Consider the following 16,014-nt stretch of genomic DNA (forward strand, 5'->3'; position numbering starts at 1 on the left):
ATTTTTCTTAATGCCAAGTTTTGAAGCCTGCTTACTTTGTGGGTGGTGTGATTCAAGAGGAAGCAGGGTAGCCACAGGCATGGGATCAGAGCTTTGTCCTTATGCACATGAGCAGGTGTGTGGGTGTGAGAGAAAAGAAGGTGCAGGGGTTCTAACCCTCCTTGCACCCAAATAATTTTCCTCAGCAGCCTGGGCTGCTGTGTATGTTTGTGACTGAATGCACTGGGCCAATGTGCTTCCCCTCCATTTCGACAGGGCTGGGAAACTTGAAAGCTTGCAAATGTGTTCCTGGGTTTGGAATTAAGGGGAGGAAGCCATTTGCGCAGGTCAGAGCCTTACAGCCCGAAGGAGGAACACAAAAGTTTCCACTTAAATTTGAGAAGAAACTTCTTCTCAGTGAGGGTGACAGAGCACTGGAACAGGCTGCCCAGGGAGGTTGTGGAGTCTCCTACTCTGGAGGCATTCAAGACCTGCCTGGATGCCTTCCTGTGTAACCTCATCTGGGTGTTCCTGCTCCAGCAGGGGGATTGGACTGGATGATCTTTCAAGGTCCCTTCCAATCCCAAACATTCTGTGATTCTGTGAGGGCTTCACAAAACCCAGAGCAAACCCCACTGTGCAACACCATGACTGCACAAGGGGCAGCGGGGCTCCCACACAACCAGGGCAGCACTTGCAGAAGAACAGCTGGTCCAGAAGCCAAATGGTTTCCCAAAAGACCAATGTTACAGTCAATCCCACACAGTGAACTAGGCCTTTTCCCATGCACACCTACTTGAAAAGAGCTGTAAAACTAAAATTAATTCTTTTGTATATGTTGATGTTAATGGTTACTGTAATAAAGGACAACAGCCTTTAAAGCATGAGCCAAGTGGGACAAGAGTCCATGGGATTCTCCCCAGTCAGTTTTCATAGAGGGGTAATGATCAAAAGAGACAACTTAATGTATGGACATTTGCAGGACCGGGAGGCCATTGACACAACCAAGCAAATGCCATAGACATCGACAGGAATCACAGCACCCTCCCCCATCACAGACAAAATCAACATTCATTTGGACCTGTTTTTTGCAGTTTAAACTACGTAATACAGCATGGACTTGCTCCCGGCACATACTCAGGCAACACTTTTAGGTTGCTGCAGGTCTTGCAGACATACCAGGATGGAATTTTAAAGGAGCTTTAGTGTCTTTAGCTATCTGAGTCCACTCCAAAAGGCACCCCTATGCTCCTGCAGCTGCAGCTGCTGTGACAGATGCCCTCAGCCTGGCTGGTCTAAGGGCATCTGGCATGCCTCTAGGTGTGTTGCTGCACGGAAAGACTCAGAGATATTACTTCAAATCATAATACCTTACTTTTACCTTACCCTAGGATTACCAGAAACAAACACTATGTAGCTTGTAGAGTGCCTGGTTTAACAGTTTAATGATTCCTGTTTGGGGCTTCAGACCACTATCACATTTGAAATCATTAACCCACATATTGATGTTTCTACCCACGACATTCAGGAAGAGGACACAGACTCTTTTCTGGCTCTGAAGACCCATAAACAGCAAGAAATACAGCCAGGTGAGCTGTAAGGTCCAGTAGCTTATTTGCTGTAAGACTCCATTTACCGCTTTGTCAAGAGAAAAAGTCGGAGTCAGAATACAGTCTTTACTGTTTGTCTTAGACCACATTTTTTTGCTGTTTGCCAAAGCAGGACAAAATTGGAATGTCTGAGAGTAAAACCTGTCTTCTGGTTGCCTTTGCACAGCCTGTAACTGCATAAGTGTATTGCTTTTGCACTCAGTTCTCTCTAATTGGTTTTCTGGAGAAGCAGTTTCTCTCCAAAAATATTGATACAGGAGTGCAGGGAGGACAACAGAGAACCTGTTCAGCACATCCATCTCCACCACCCTGTACCGTGAGCTGTTTTGCTGCTCACAGGCTGATGTTTTTTCTCACCTCTTCCACCTTCCTCCACTTGCTCAACTTCAGTCCCTGCACCTGCTACTGCAGGATATTGCCATCTACGGCTTTCCAGCACTTCATATTCTGATGAATAGTTGGCTTCTTGTTGCTTTGTAGAAAGTTCCCAACTGTTGCTGAATTTTTCTCTCCAGGTCCAGAACAGAACAGAGAGGGCCTTCATGTATCTTAATGGGTTCTGAAGATTAACACTGCAGACAGTTAGGTGCCTAGTCTCCTCCTGCTGGTTTCTGCCTTTGCTTTCATGACTTCTGGCTGGCAAAGGGAGAATTTTCTGCCCAAGGTGCTCAGAGATGTAAAGCATGATGTTCTTGGCTAACTGTAATACCTGTATATTAGGAAAACATACCTGCCATAGGAAAACAAATGGTCTTGTGTCTTTTATATAATTTACAAACTCCTCAATAGAGTCCCATAATGACAGAGTAAAATGAACATAATTTAAAGCAACAGAGCCTTCCATAGCAATAAGTTTAGAAATTTGTCTGAAATAAATAAAAATAAATAAGTAAATTTAAAAATCCTACCTCTTTCAAACATAGTCCACAGCTTACTGTAAGTCTTTTTTTTTCTGGTAAACTTTCAGGTTGCTAATACTACACAGCATTCTTTTAAGGCTTGACCACACACATTTTAAAAGCTGATAACATTTTTTCCATTAGAAGAACTTAAGTCCTTTTATGATATGTTCAGGGACCACGTTTCACAAATACAGCTTTCAAGCCAAGTCAGGTCAGATGTCCTAGTACCACAAAGCTCAATGAGTGAACTTTTGCCTCACTAAGGCCCGGAAGATAAGAAGAGATGAATACTTTATTTTAAAGGCAAACATTTGCTTCAACATGTAAATGTAATTGTGCAGACTGTAAATAAAATTCCATTAAGTTCAGAGAGTAGTATCTTAAGCCTTTTGCTAATTATACTTGTGAGTTTCAACTCATTAAACTCAGATAGTACTTTTAAGAAAAGGGAATCTGCCAGGAAACTGCCCATTACACAGGCTGGTTATTGTTTCCATTAAAGCAGCACTAAAACTTTGAGACCTTTCTCCAAGCTAATCCACAGGAGAAGGAAAAAAGAAAAGGAGAGAAGAGAGACTCAAGGGTCCTTTTGCCAACCATAGCAAAAGAAGATGAGCTGCAGAAAGGAATTTGTATTTAATGGGTGTGCAAAACCTATAGCTGCACATCCAAGAATATCCTTATTCAGCATCTGGGTGATTGCAATGCTGTCCGCCCTGACAGACCCCCTGGGACTGGCTGATGTCCCTTTGGTTAGCAGCACAGGCCCGCTCAAAAGACAAAGCTCCTTTGAAAAAACTAAACCTCTCTGCAATTTAAGGCAAAATAAATGCTCCCTTTTCTGATAACTGCTAGCTTGGTCAGAACTTCAAGGCTTGATTTGGGTATCATTTGACCTAAAACATGAAGAAACTTATGCCAGGGAGCAGGAAAAGAAGAGGAGGAACCGGGATAAAACTGAAACTCTGATCTGGAGAAAGAAAAAGCATGAAAAATGTAACCAAGGCAAATGTAGTCAAAACATCATGAAGAGAGAATGGGGGAGTCCAGGAGAAAGTATGAAATTGGAGCCTACAAATTCCCTAATCAAGGGAGAAAACAGCACAAAGAGGAAGGAAATGAAATCTTTACCAACTCCCTGGCATGAAGAAGCAAGAAGGAGGAATTGCAGGCAAGTGGAGGAGTAAAAATCAACAGGAGATTGACGCGTCAGGAGAGAGACAGGGAAGATTGCAGCCTCTGGAGACTAAGCCAAGAACATGGCTTACAGAAGCTACAAAATGTGCAACTGAGTGTTTTTATAGAGGGACTAGCTAGTGTTGGCACAAGACAGCAAGTGTTAGCACTGGAAGACAGAAGTGCTCAGTGTGTGACAGTGACGAAGTCCCACGCAGCCCTGCGAAAGTATGTCTGAGCTGCATAAAACCGAGGAGCTCGCTTTGAGCTGGTTAGCCAAGCCTCAGGAGCAGTCTGTGCATGTTAACAGTGCTTTAATTAATTTAACCAGGCTAATACCCCTAATTTGTTGGAGGTATCTGTAAGCTGCACTTTGCAGGGTTAAGCAGACTCAGTGTGTCTTTGTTAGAAAGAGTCACTCCAGAGACAGCGAAACAGGTCAGTCCTTTCCAAACCCATTCAAACCTTAATTTTCCTACTGCGTGTCCTTGGTCAGTGATTATGAACACCAGAGCAACAGGCGCTGAGCGGAGACTGCCAACAAGCTGCGGCCACTGAATAACTGCCCTTCTTAATTACTGCCAAAGCTAACAGCCATGGCTATGTTCATACCAGGTGGTCTCCCTTTAAGAAAACGCTCTTTCACTTTCCTTCTCCTTCTCTGAAAAAAACCATTTTGTTGTATAACAGAAAAAAATTGCCCAAATGCATGCTGACAATTTGCAGCAGACAAAAAGTGCTGCTCACACGATTTTTCTGTGTTGTGTTTTCATACCGCTCCAAACTTTCTGCAGGGTTTGAACTCCTGCCAGCATTTTAGCATAGCAACTTACTTTCTTCATGACATTCACCAAGTAGTTTTGTCTCCTGAAAGGCCTAGGCTGCAACCCAGGGAGAATTTTACATTATGGAAGAATGGAAAGTCGGTTACAGCAGGAGTAACAAGAGCTGCACATCTTCCCTCTGACTGCAGACTAACCCAGCACACTGTCTCTGTGGTCTGGGTATGTGATATTATGACTGTGATCATGTGGGAACCAACTCTTATGTCAGGGAGGGGAACGTACCTTGTTCTACAGAACGGAGGCTCTTCATGGGCCTCCTGTGGGCTTGCTGCTGCATGCACGGTTTTAATACACTTGTGCTTACGTGACTGAATTTGCACACATTGTAAAGGAGAAGAACACAGGTAGGAACCAGACATCCCTGAAAAAGTGGGGAAATCAGGCAGACACATCTTCCTCTGCAGCCACCTAGCCTGCCTGCTCCTGGCTGCCCTCTTTCCAAACCACCATCACATGATGGGGAGTGAACACTCCCCTGGGGAAGAGGGAGGTTTGGGGCAGGCCACCGCCTGGATACATTACCCAGCAACCTGCACATGGCTTGCAGAGGGTAGGTTAAACAATCCTGATTTGCAAAAGTTCTCTGAGAGGCAAACCCCACCGGAACAAATAGAAAGCTTTCTATTTGTTTTAATGAACATTGGATTAAGCAACTAAGTTATAGGTAGTAAAAAAAGCAAATAGGAGGTCTGTGCATGTTGTTGGCACAGTGACTGTGAATACCACTGAATAAAAACAACTGTAAAGTACCCGGAGGATCCACCACCCTTGTTGTGCAGTAAATGGCTTTTATGCGTTCCCTGCCTCAGTGCATGTTCTGTACAACACAGGGAAAATCTGGCCCATGCCCTCTGCTCAGGAAGGTTTCAGTCTGGGTGCTTTTAGCACTGGGTACAGGGTGCTCACCATGCAGATTATACCAGGTGTCAGATGCAAAGTAACTTTAGGTGGCTGTACTAGCATGCAGAAGAAAGGAAAGCATCCTCTTAACATCAACAGGCAAGACAAACTTGAAATAGCTGTTCCTGATCCAGGACAGATTCCTTTTCCTATAGATGCTTTGCTGACTCCTAGGCCCAATGTGATAGTGCTTGCAGGGAGGAATGGAGCTCCTTCAGTGCTCATTGTGCAAGTGATTCTTGCTGCTGCATTGCTTTAGACGGATTATTATTCTATCCCTTCCTTTAATCATCAGCTAGAGACAAGTTTGCGATGGTTTTAGTACCACCACTTGTTGGGTATGCCATGTTAATTTATGGGGATTTTTTAATTTATATTTTTTAAAAATTAAAACCACTTGTTGCTAGGCAGTAGGTCTTGTAAATTAATAGAACAAGCAATGAGAAATGGAGTAATAATAACAAATGCTGTTTTTTTTTTTTTTTAAAAAAAAAGCAATGCTGTACATCAACAATAATGATGAAGAGTGGCGCCGGGACACCATCTCCTTGTGGATTATTCTGAGTAGAAAAGCATCATCACAGCTGGGGAACTTGGCCTGGAAACCTCATGTCTTGTACATGTGATCCCATTAGCTCAGAGAAACCCCTCGAACCAGTGTAACTTGGCAAATTTGCCTTGGAGGGATCAAGTCTACATTTGTAACAATAGAAGACATCTGCATTTCAGTGTTCTGCCTTTTTCTTGTGCTTTCAAATACACAGTCAGGTCATTGGAACAGTGTGACTTGTTTCAGGTTTATGCCTTGAGTCCTACCTTTCCAACCAGACATTCACAACTGTGTGATGGCAGGTGGAATCCTGAAGTCTCAATCCTGAAGGACTTGTAGGACTACTTTCAAGTCCTGCTGTATACCGGATACAGCAGGACAGAGTCCAGGCTCCTGCTTCTTTCAGTGTGTCTACTCCCATTAATTCCCAAGACTTTCTTGCCCACACCTCTCTGTCTAAAAAAGCCCCCTATAATTAACCTGATTTAAATAAATAAAATAAAAAAGCCACCCGTATTAATAGTCTATTCCTTCCCTTATGTTCACTGTGTAAGAGCAAGATTGCAAGCTTCACCCAAGGCCTATGGTGATAAATCTCAAGAAGGGCAGGACCTTCCATTATGAATAGAAAGATGGCTTTAATTAAAAAAAAAAAAAAAAAAATCAATACATTATTTTCAATCGTTAGAATCTTGTACCAGTTGCAAAATCAATTCTTTTCTTATTAAAGTGCTTACATTCCCAGTAAAATACTCTATGATATAGAATTCCCGTTATGAAAGAGCTGGACTATGCTCTCAGGAAGTCAGCAACTTGCATTGTAATCACAGATTTTGCATAGTAAATGAGGCCCTGAGTTTTAACTCCTGGAATTTCTTTTGAAGGAGTAGTGGACTTGTAACTTGGATCGCCTTCAGGAAGACTCAGGGTGTGGGCAGTTGTATACAAGGAAAATTTGACCTAGGACATGTAATTAAGATGTTCCCAGTCCATAACAGAAAGTTAGGGAAAGGTAGGGAGTGAAATAAAATGCCAGGAATTTGGTTTGCACCAGAGTTTTGGTTTGTTCTTATCTCTACTGAAAGTGACTGCTCTATTTACTTTTGAATAATTGCTCTGCAAGTTGGATTAAATTTTCTTCCCTCCCTTGGTATAATGTTGCAGCAGAGACAGTGTGTATTATACACTGGCATAACACATGCCTTTTAGAAAAAATCCTGACATCACAAAATTCCCATAGGTGCTATGCTCATAAAGCATTAGCATAATGATGTTAGGAAGAGATTTTATAGAAACTGTTTATATCTGCCAGTATATTATATATAGACTGTTGCAAAAACTATGGAAATGAAAAACCAAACTACGGCACACTAACATTTTTTTTAGTGATTGAGGAAAAGCAGAGTTTGAAATTGAGAGATTAAATTCTTTTCTCTAAAATAGCTATATTTTTACTATGGTAAAGCAGAACTAAATAAAACAGAAAGGGAAATTATTCATACATAAATAAACATCAGAAAACAGATGGAAATTATAGACCAGTGCCATATTAGTATGGGACACTTTAAGGCCTAATTCAAATCCTTCTAAAGACAGTGTTATGTCTAACAGGTCTAATAGGAATAATAATAGTAATAATGGTTGTTCTTCATAATTAAGGATGATTACGAGGCACTTAGGGTAATGCAGCTATTTACTTTCACCACCCATGTATTTGCTGGTGTGAGAATAGATTCAACTGTGATGAACAGCTATGGTTGTGCATGTTTGGTTTTGATGACTGGAGAGCGCTAATTGCTTCTTTCTGCCTCAAGGCTCTTTTGGCCTTCATTTCATTAAGCATTTTGCCTCATAGGCTGAGTTGTATCATCATACATCAGGTATCTTGATCTAAAGACTTTTTCCCCATTTATTGAAAAAGATCTTGCAAGGTTTAAGGGATGATTTCAGCATGCCCTTCAAATGGATTTTAGCTGTTCTTTTGCCACAAGCAAGAAAGGACCCCTCCAAGGATCCAGAGCATCTGTGCTGCCCACCTGCCCAGGTCTGCACTGACCGGGAATTACCAAGAGACCTAGAACACGGGTGGGTCTCCAGAGAACAAAGCCTTGGGCCTCTTATTTGGCCCTGCCTAGATCCCAGTGTAGGCAGAACCATCCTGTTCTCAAATACACAATCTGTGCAAATGCAGATCCCATCAAGAACTGTGGGCATTATGACAGTCTGATAAATGGCAGTTGCTGTGCTAAGAAGAAGTCATAAGCTAAACACAAGAGCAAAACAGGAGGAGTTTCACCTACCGAGAGCAAAGAACCAGAATGAAGGCATCTTGAAAAGGACTGACCTTTCTTTCCCTTCAGATAAATGGTACTGTCATGTTCCCAGGAGAATGTCATGAGCCTTAGCGTACATATTGAAATTGACCACTGGAGGAAGAGGGCCAGGAAGAGGAAGATTGATAGATCCCTTACAGATTAGTACTACGAAACACATTTTAAGATGTTGAACCACCAGCATCCACCTGGACAAGGCATCCTGGTCTGAAATGAATGTAACCTCCTGAATGGTTGAGGAAGAAATAGGAACATGCTTCTACAATCAGTGTTCCAGGGGTACATCTCCATTATTTCCTCAGGGGATTTCCAGCAGGAAAGTTAGAAGATTTACAGGGAAGTTTCACTCTGGCTCCAATATTCATGGAAGATTTTGATCCCATGATTTCTTCACTGAGGACTTCCCACAGTGCCCAGGTGAGAGGCAAGGCTCTACAGAAGCAGGTTCTCTTGCTTTTTACCTCCCCCACAGATCAGCCAGTTCTACTTCTTTCCATGAACTGCTGGTCACAGAAGAGAGCTGAGATACGGGCTTGAGTGATTGTGAAATAATTCTTCACTTTGTAGCTGAGTTTACTTTTTAATTAAGTCAGGTTTTGAGGAATAAAATTAAAGGTGACAGTATTTATGTAAACTTCCAAACTGTGAAGAAATTACACAAGAAGTTATGGAAAAAAAATAAAAAATCTTGTCTGAGCTGAGCTTTGCTTGATGAGCTTCAGGAGTGTGTGGCTTTTGATACTGAGAAGGAAGAGCCTGAGAAAAGGTACCTAGAAGCATGGAAGCCCCAATGTAGGTACAGGCAATGCAATATTACCAGTCTCCATTCTAATTACTTTAATCCCTAGCAAGTCCCTTTAACAACTGTTACAAAGCAAGCCTTGATAAAATAGTCTTATATCTTAATCCAAAGAATATTATATTCATAAACAGTTTCCATCCTTCCATTTTTTCTCTCTTTTGAGACAGAATAATATATTACTAAAAATAGGATTTCTGCTTTCCAGTCAAGAATGTTAGTAGTGAGAAAATAAATAGTTCCCTTCATTACCAAAGTCTCAGAGGAATGCAAACAGAGAAGAAGTAGCAAGCATAAAACCTATTTCCAAAGTATTCTCGAGTAATGGATCAGCTTCTGATCTTCAGATACACATCAGTAAATCCAGACTTTGATCTACAGAAGTACTTGCATAACTTCAAGCATACGAGTAGCCTCTTCACATGAGATTAGCATGTGGTTAGGTGCTTTTCTGGACTGTGGCTTTTAAATGGAGTGTAAGGATTAGTTATGTATTTTGTATTGTGGGAAGGAGTATCAGGAAGGAAGGAGGGAAGGAAGGAAACCTGGCTTAAGTTAGAAAACAACTAATCCAAACAGAGCTTCCCAGTAGATGATAAGACTTCTGATCGAGACCAAAGAGAAATTAGGATTTATAACACATTGCAAAAACAATTCAGCAGCTGTTGGTTTTATATTAAAATCATTGCACTGAAAAATCCAGGAAATTTACGGTTTTACAAGAAGAAAAGTTTGACCACTGAGAACTTAGAGCTTCAGGGTTATGTGGGATCAGTTTTATTCACATGCTTTCCTTTATTTGCCCTGCTTCCTGAGCCTACTTATCAGAAATTCTGTCCCTTGTAGACCTCAGATGATGATGATATGAACTGTAGCCTCTCTGTTTTGGTCAAAACAATCTGAACTCATTTAAATGGAAGGTCTGAGCTTTTTTTTTATTTTTTTTTTTTTAAATTGAAGAGTTTAGGGATGCTCAAGTCATATGCTCAGCTTCCATGTTATGACCAACTCATACGAGCATTGAATTGGCACACTGGAAGCAGAGATGGCCACGCACAAACTGCCTGTAGATAAGGATGTGGGAGTTTCATGTTATACGGTTAATTAGGCAGGGCCAAGGGACATTCCCAGGCACTGGAGCTTGATTATTTATACTATGAAATTGTTAGGATGATGCCTGGCATGTTTTTGGCAAAGGTACAAACACCCCAGCTAAACCACTGCCAAGCAATTCCCAGGAACAGCATGGGGAAGGAGTCCTTCTCCATAGGCAGTTTGCATTCAGCCACCCTGTTCTGGAGGGTAAGATAATTCAATAGTACAGATGAAGGCTGTTCTGCATCAACTTGCCTCAGTGCCAGCAAATGTTCCTGGGCATGTTTAATTTACTAATACAGATGTAGCCATAGGTCCTATTCACGGACACAGTGCTGATTCAGTTGACTTACCAGTTTATTAAAATCTAGACAGAGCTTGATTTATTGTAAGCAAAATAAATACTTGGAAATGCAGTAGAGGTGAAACCAGCAGGAGCCTGGGAAACAGTGCAGCTGCAGGAGGAACTGCTTTGAGAATAAACTGCAATAGAAACACACTGGCTATAGATGTAGGGTCATCTAAGGAAATGATGTGTTGAGCTGGCACAAGAGAACAGCTATGTTGGTGAGCCCTAGAAGTAATGAAGTCTGATTTGCTGCAATTTATGTTTCTCGGTTGATTGACTTTGGTTTTCAAGGAGATTTGATTAAAGCTTATTTCTATCTTAGATACATTTTTCTATGGTCTCTCTTCTGCTTGGATTCTTGAAAGTCTGACCACATGTGCATCTACAATATTCCTTTCCTTCAGTCAAGTCACTTAGAAGATCTTTCTGTATGTGGCAACTTGCTTTACTGAAGCTTGTAGGAACTTGGTTATCTTTGGGACTTCTACCTCTGTCAAAATCAGTCACAGGGGTTTGAAATTTAGAAGATTATAAGCTCAAGAGCTGACTGCAGAAGCCTTGTTTGCATAGCAACGGGACTGCAGACCCATGGTGCATTAGGACACTGCTCATGCACTTAGCGTAGAAACAAAGAGACAGCAGGAAAGCTCAAGTGGGGAACATGTCAAAACCAATACATGACAATTTAGTTAACAGCATTCATTAATACTTCTCTTTAAGACAATTAACTAATTTTAAGCCACTATTTCCTTATTTTCTAATTCATTAACTCCTAGAAGAAGCACCCATGCTGTTCAAAACATCCCTCTGAATATAGAGCTGAGGTCTTGAAAAGATTTATTTTCAGCAACACCAGAAAAATAAAAAGAACTGGAAGAATAATAAAAAATGGATTAAAGTGAACAGAAATAATTTATCAACTGCAGACATACAGGAATGGAAAAAGAAGACTACAAAAGATTCTTCCAAAAATCAAGGGGAAAAAAGGGAACTAAGCACAACTACTTTACACTAACAATACATCTATGTATGTTTGTCATTGTTGCCAAAAAGTTGCCTACCTTCCTGTTGGTACAACAAGATATTACACAACATAAGGAATATAAGGCAGACTGTTACACTGGCAAAATGTTTGGGTTTTTTTTTTCAGGTTAGATATCTATCAGGGCTTTATTCCTCTCATTTGCACTGCATGAATCAGGAACAGCTTAGTCTAATTTCAGTATTTCAAAACCTGAAGAAGTAGGAAAAAAATCAATATGTTACCTATTTACGAGTCTCTTACAATCTTCTGCTTCTGTGCACAAAATGTGTAAGAGGACAACAGAACTGAAAAATGTCCCTTTAGACAGATGTACATTTGACTTCCCCAAACTCCTCTCATGCTACTCTGTATTTCTAAAATCAGTTTTCTATTTCTATGTATTAATTTCTATTTTCATTGCTTAATTTTGCCCAACACTAGGGTTTCAATTTGTACTGGAATAAGAATGATGTGCTTGTCAGAGTACCATTGTCCATTACTGTTTTACATTAGAGAAGTAAATTGCTTATCTGAGGCTACTCAGAGAGTTATTGGAAGAGCTTAAAGTCAAAATTAGCTTTTATGTTTAAGCCATTATACCCTGCTGACTTTAATAGCATTTCTCCCAACTAAGGAGTTAAAATTCTGATTTTTGACAAATAGTGGAGACAGGTGTTGATCTCAGACTGTTCCCTTTGTAGACATGTCACTTAACCTCTGCAGTCTCAGCTTCTTCCACTTTAAACCTGAATTACAATGCAATTAACATAGATAGCTATGTTTGTATGGCCTTTTGATGAGACGAAGCACAAAATTACATATCAAGAACCCTCAGCTGAAGGTAGGGGAACCCAAGTCCTCTCCTCATTCCTTCAAGCAGAGGCTTATGTTTCTATAATGATCCTGGACTTACATTCAGCCTGGTCAGACTTGTCTGTGGGAATACACAGGAGCAACTACATTGTCCTGGCTCGGAGGCCTGCATTGAGGCAGCAAAATATTTTGTGTGGGCAAGATTTTGGTAATTCTCAGCCTATGGAATATATCCAACGCAGCAGAATACATCTGGTCAAGCTGAAGATGATACAGGCTTGGTGGTTCCCTCAATTCCCTGTACTTTCCTTTATCTCCCCTTTCATCTGTACACCCAGTTGTTTCTCTACAATATAACTCTGCTACTATGAACTGCAGATATAGAGGGCAAGAAAACTAAACCTCCTCCTACACCAGTGTCCTAATTCAGTCAACCTGTTTAACTCACTGAAGTGGCAAAAAACTATTTGCTGTCTCCTGTTGGGTTAGTTTCCCACCACTTTTGGCATTGTGCAACCAGCTTATTTCAGGTCAAACAAACACTGGAACAACCAAAGGGGAAGCTGAGGGATGTCAGGAGCCTGGAGAAGAGTAGGACTGACTCTTGGGTGGTCGCATGGTGGCAGACAGATTTGGCTGCCTGGAGAGGGGGACTCACTAGCTCAGGTCTCCTCACCAGTGTCAGTCTGGTGTCACCTGGAAGGTGGAGAGATGAAAATGGTGACAGCAGCAGGAAGACAGAGAGAAGAAGGAGGGAAGTCTCACCAAGACAAAAATAAGAAAGATGAACTGGAAGGAAGAAGGAAGCCAAGGGGAAACAGATTGAGAGTTGCAGGAGTTCAGTGCCAGCAGATGTTCAAAATCGAATGGGCTGAGGGAGCTCCGTAGGGAAATGAGGGTTGGAAGGGAAATGCATAGGAGAACGGCAGGAACCCAGAGGGAATTGCTGCCAGGTTAGAAAAGGGAGCAGGTTGTACTGACAGGCTCCTCTTAAGCTGCTTTTCTCCCATTCTGACAGTCTGATTTGTTTACTTTACCCCTGAAATTTTCAAGTCACTCTGCTGTGAGGTTTAAAGCAGAGAAAAGGGATAAGCTTGTAGCAGACCCATGTGTTTGACCCTCAGCTCAAGATATACACAGGCCAACACTGTTGCACTCATGCATCTATCACTTGACAGGTATTTCATTATTTGTGAATAGATATTCTGTACATTATTTGGAAAATAACAGTGAGCCTTTAACCCTAGTAAAACACTAGCTGCAGAACCAAACCAGACAGATCCTTCAGTAAGCCCTGAATGAGTAAGGCAGAGTAAATGGCAGCTCCGTATCAGCCTGCAGCCACTTTATACAAAAGTGAGACCACAAGGAAGGGAATTTAATTTGTTTCTGAAACATCAAGGCTGCTGCAATGAATATTTAGGGAGGGGAAATTTGCTTCCTTGACTTTGTTTCATTGACAAACATGCAGATTGTGCAAGGTGGGTGCTCACGGATCATCCTTTCTCACACATTGGAGGGGCTGGAAACCTCCTCTACTTGGAGAGTTTCCTTCTTTCAAACTCTGTCTGGTTTTGCATGATAATAAGGTCAAATAGCCCATTTCCCATGTTTGAACCAGACAGATCTAAGTGAAGAGAGCTGTGGAATCCAATGATTTTGGAAAAAAGAATCAGGTAGCTTTTTTTTTTTCTTGTTTTCAAATACAAAATTGTAGTCTTTATTATAAAGTAAAATTAACCAACTATCTGGAAGTATTTACCCGTCCTTATATGAGACATTCATTATGCAGCTCTGTTGTTCAAGAATATTGTGGTAACCTCAACTTCACCTTTAAACCCTCTTCAGATTAAAAGGAGAGAGACAGAGAAGTATGTGTTCTTTCTTTTTTTCTTCTGGTCTTGTCTTTATTCTTGGATCTTAAAATGGAACAAATTTTCCCATTTTGGATACCTAGTACAACTTTGATTGTACCGTCATGTTATGAGAAAGCTTTAGGCACAGAATGTCCCAGATTAGTTGTGTTAACTACATTTTACAAAGAGAAGGCATTTAAAACGACAAAATGATCAGTGAAAAAAAAATTAAAATGTTACTTTAATTTGAAAAAAGAAAAAAATTAATTAGTGTGATAGTGAGCCCGTATTAATAAAATGGTTGGCTTGGAATTTATTTCCCTGCTGTGATGAATATGTGGGCAGATACCTTTGTCCCAGACAATGTGGAATTATGTTCAAATTCTGCCTGAAGATCAGAAACAATGAGAAACATCAAGGATGAAAGCAAGTTATGCTATTCAGACCCCGTAAATTTACACATTCTTAAAAACAAGGCTGAAGCTAACATTTCCCTTGAGTTTTTTTTCATTTACAGGGTAGATATAACCCAGGCAGATGCTAATTTTCACAACACTACAGGGAAAACATGATCAACTACACCTTCCATGAGGAGTTTCTCTAATGAATTAGTCAGGAACATATTTTTAGATTTCAACACCCCATATCTCTTGTACCCATTCCATGAAGCTCAGATTCCATCACTTCTTTAAACAAGTGCTCAAATGGTTATTCATGTTCAGTAAGTGATATCAGTAACAACTTTGCTGCATCCCAATTGAAAGCCAAAATCTGATGGATTCTGGCAGTCTCAAGATAAGGCATCTTTTTTATGGTTTTCATTCTGGAGCAAAACTAAAACCAAATGTCCAGTTCTGCCAGAAGACATGCTCAAGAATAAGGTTGTCCTTGCAGATAAAATGAAGACGTCTGACTTTGCCACAAATTCTTTAAAGGCCCTTGAAAAAGGCCATAAAAATGTTGAAGTTTTGTTCTTCCATTGCTAAAGTAAGAATGATATTACTTTATTTCTCCCATTCTTAACCTTTCTGGCCTATTTTGAATATAAATAATCAAGAAGTGGGAACTGCCTTATGAAATCAAACACATCAAATGCGGTACCTTCCCTCTGGCAGTGACTAAGAGCAGATCTTCAGACGACAGTAAAAGATACTCCAGGGAAAAAAGCGATATCATAATCTACCCTTATGAAAAATTCATTCTAATCCCTAGAAATTAGAGATTGACCTAAACCATGAAGCATGAAGTTTTCTATCCGGACAAATTTATTGTAGTTAATATAAACCGCTCTCATTATTCATATCTGTACCAAATCCTCTTCTAAATGCTGCTAAATAATGTGGGAATGCATTCTGCTGGATGATTCTTAATGTCTGTTTGAATTATATCTATGCTATGAGCTATAATTGTGGCTGAGAATTTTGGTTATCCACATAAAGACAGATAGTTGTAGGGAAGCTAATGGGCAGGGGAGGGAGAAAAGAGACCTTCCATACAGTTTTAAACTTCCTTTCTTTTCTTCGCTGGCAAGTATTTAGTAATGAAAGAAAATGTTGAGTGGCGCATTTTGCAGTGGACCTCTTTGCTAAACTATATCAAATAAATGAGTCTGCTCTTTTGTATCCTCTTTCTAATTTGAGATGACTCTGAGCCAGCTTTGTTTTCAGAAAAACAGGAACTTTGGGGATTCCTTTCCTCCAGATCTGATATTTTTCAGTTTATAAAACAGCCGGATGAAGCATACGACACCACTGCCTCCCTATGCAACGTTGGTCTGCCTTCA

Source organism: Patagioenas fasciata, chromosome 2 (genome assembly GCF_037038585.1).
Source record: "Patagioenas fasciata isolate bPatFas1 chromosome 2, bPatFas1.hap1, whole genome shotgun sequence".
NCBI lineage: Eukaryota > Metazoa > Chordata > Aves > Columbiformes > Columbidae > Patagioenas > Patagioenas fasciata.